A 3665-nucleotide genomic window follows, 5' to 3' on the forward strand; every position below is an offset into this window, starting at 1 on the left:
TGCCTACAGCACCCGGTCTTCCTAGGTGGTCTCCCATCCAAGTACTAACCAGGCCCAACCCTGCTTAACTTCTGAGATCAGACAGGATCAGGCTTGTTTGGGTAGCGTGGCCACAGATGGTAAATATTCTTGAAAACAGTCCAGTCAAGCAATAAATGAATCAAAATACAAAGTTTGGGAATGAAAATATGTGATATTGTATCTTTTTTTTTTTTTTTTAATTAAAACCGTACATTATTTTTTTTCTAAAAGAAGAACTGGCAGAAAGGGCTGATAGGGAAAGAAAGAAAAAAAAAAATCTGTGCTAGGAAGTGGAATAAATTGGAATACAGAACCAAGAGTGACGGGTTTATAGAATGAGAGGTTAGGAGAATGTTAATGTTTGAAAGGTTTGGAAAGGAGAAAAAGGGGGATTTTAAGAAAGATTATGGGAGATCTGAAAGTACAGATCGGTATTATTTATTTTTGCTTTCCTACCTTTTTTGAAACTTAGTCACATTGTACCCTAAATATATATATATACGTCTGTACCAAGTTAGAATGTGAGGATCATGAGGCCAGAGATTTTTATCTTTTCACTGCTATATTTACAGCACCTATAACAATGGCCTAATCCTACTTCAGGAAAAGTAAGTGTTCGATAAACACTTGTTGAATAAATAATATATTAGGTACTATTATGTAGTAACATTTTTCTTATTATAAGACATGATCATTATAAAACTGCTGATGAGATTATTAAATCTTTCAAGACATCAGCTTTTATTTGGGTTATTTCTTTTTACTATGTTTTTGATATGCAAGTACCTATTTCTCCCATTTATTGCTTCATTTCCCTATTACTTCTACCTGTCACCTCTTAGGATTTATAAGATAAAGGATTTTTTTCTGCAAAGGTGATTACATCAGAAACATTTTTTTTCAGAAGTGTATTTGTACTTCTTTTTAGAATTATATCACTTTAGAGGTCTAAGACGCTTCACAGATAATTCAGTCTGGCCATTTTATTTTTAGAGAAAGGAAAAGGCAATCCGTGATTCTAAGTGACCTGCCCAAGGTCCCATAGCTTCTCTGATTTTAAGTTCTTCCACTCAGCTATTTTAGCTCTTTGCTTTACTGGCTTTCTTAAATATTAAGGTATTACAGCATATAATATTTCACTCATTTAAAAATATTTTCAAAAGAGGTCATTGTACTTGAGTATTTACTTTTAACATTAAAGCATAAAGGGACTTCAATTCCCTAAACATCAGCTTCTTACTTTCTTCTCTAATATTTGGGTATGCATGTTATAATTATGTATCTACTGAAGTAAAAATTCATGGCTCATTTGAGTCTTCTAAACATTCTGCCAAATTTCAGGGCCTATTATCAAGGCCTTGTTACCACAATCAATTTGCCTTAATTCTGTGTCCACATTTTCTTTAGCATTCACTTAAGATCCATAGTGAGTAGGAGAGGAAAGAAGAAATGTGCTCTGCTTCCACATTTCTGCCCATTATTAATACTGTGGTAAGAGCACTTCTTTCACATTGGAACAATTTCCAAAATGTAAGCTTCTCAGCCCATTCTTCATGAAAAGAAACAGGAGACCAAGATGCTGACAAGGAAAAATATGATTTTGCAAATGTAAGACCAATGTATTATTTTGATCTTGGAAGAGTCTAAAGAAATTTAGTTCTCACTTTTCTCTTGTGGGATCTGAAGTTTATGATATTTCATGTGAACAAGAGAAATCGAATCAAGTGTAATGACTGCTATTGTTACATAAAAATTAAACTTGAATAAATTTTAGTATCTTTTATAAGAGAGTGAGTTGCTTAAACTTTAAGTAAGAAAGATCAACATCACAGTTATCTATTTTTGTTCTAGACTGGGAGAGAGTGACTTAGTTCCTACGGACTTTCATGAAGGATAAAGCTAATACAGACTACGTGAGTTCATCTCTCCTTCAGAACCTCCTTTTATATTTATTTAACAATAGTTTGAAATTTGGAACTTACCTTTTCCATCCATATCGAATATGCCACTCAGCTACTTTTCCCCAGTTTCTCTGTCTATAAGCAACTGTTTATACATAATTTCACAGGAACAGATGAAGATCAAGCTTCATCAAAAAAATAAAAGACTTTTCTTGACCAAAGCAAAAGTATAATGACTATGATAAGGATTAATTTTAAAAGTGTGTAACACTTCATTATCATTACATTCTATCTCATTTGGTAAGAGGTAAGTAAATATAGAATTGTTTTAATTGAACTAAAATATATTAAGCAGTGAAAACAATGAAAAGTGTATCATATGATATAGATGTACTCTGTGTTGCTATCAGCTCTTGAATGACTTTATAAGCTTAATTATTAATTTTAACTCTTAATGAAGAAAATGTTAATCTTTCATAGACTTTAATGATTGGCCATAAGTGTTTTAGAGTCAGTCTGCAGTTTAATCCAGTTCCACTACTTAGGTCTCAGCTTACTTAAAATTATTCTTCAAAATTTAGGAAGAATAACATAAAATAATTTGCATGAAATAATAAGCAAAAAACTTCAATATCATTAGTTGTTATCAATGTTAACAACTAAAACATCTATTTGAGTTAATTTCTGTCTTAGTTATTTACATATAATATAAACATATTTGCCACTATACAGACAGTAGAACAAGAAAGCTTTCTTGTAGAGTTGGTGTTGTCTCAAAGTTGTCATGTAGTTGTGGATTGCTTGTCCTTGTTTTCTTTTAATTGTGTGACTGCTAATGTGTGAGTTCTAATACTATAGTTCTATTCTTACCCAACCCATTTGGATATGTTTTTACAAATTTCATCTCCCAAAATTATTTCCCTACAATGAGGTGCAGATATTTTTAAAAAAATGCTTCAAAGACATAATATGTCAAACAAATTATAATTGTATAAATATGACACATTATTTGACTAGCCTGAAAGAAGCAATGATGTATTAAAAAATATATATCAGATTCACTGACATTTTGGTCAAAGTAGTAGCTTCGTTTCAATTTCTGTAGAAAAACACCAGGCTTCAAATTTTAGTAGAAATATGCTGTCATTCAAATGAAAGCAACAGATATTTAAGGGGAAACCAATATCATCAAGGCCCTCTGCGACATAGCACAGAGGACTGAATGAAGTTAGAGACACGAGATTCTGTTCAAGAAGCTTATGAAATGAGATGAAAACATTAAAATGAAAGATGAGAAAACTGATTATATACAACAAAGGGGAAATAACAGGTGGTGTAGAACTACTATCTCTGTCTGGTACATGGATAACAAATGAGATAAAAACGAAGAGAAAGGAGCAATGTTTTCAGACGTGGGTGGTCACGGGGTTTGGGCAAGTTTTTAAATCATAAAAGAAACTAAATAGGTTTCTAAGTAGAAGTGAAGCATTCCAAAAGGGTGAAACTATTATGATCCAAAGGGCTGAGGTTAGATGCTAGGCTATAATTCAAAAGAAGATAGTTAATGACATTAAAGAAAATAGGGAATTGTGTGGCCTGGAAGGCGTCTTTGAGAGAGCGGATGGCCGTCAGGGCCAGACCCGTACTTCTCTTTAGCTCTGTTTGAGGATGTTAAATTAGCACGAAGCTACATGTACTTTTAAATAAGTGCATGTTAAAATTAATATTGTTCAGGGTTCAAAT

General features: G+C 32.4%; 1 pseudogene; it reads right to left on the minus strand.

Annotated features, from left to right (window-relative positions):
- On the minus strand, positions 1-118 carry LOC111742215 (annotated as a pseudogene).
- Positions 119-3665: the final 3547 nt, after the last annotated feature.

This window comes from Pteropus vampyrus, unplaced genomic scaffold (assembly GCF_000151845.1).
Source record: "Pteropus vampyrus isolate Shadow unplaced genomic scaffold, Pvam_2.0 Scaffold88, whole genome shotgun sequence".
Classification (NCBI taxonomy): domain Eukaryota; kingdom Metazoa; phylum Chordata; class Mammalia; order Chiroptera; family Pteropodidae; genus Pteropus; species Pteropus vampyrus.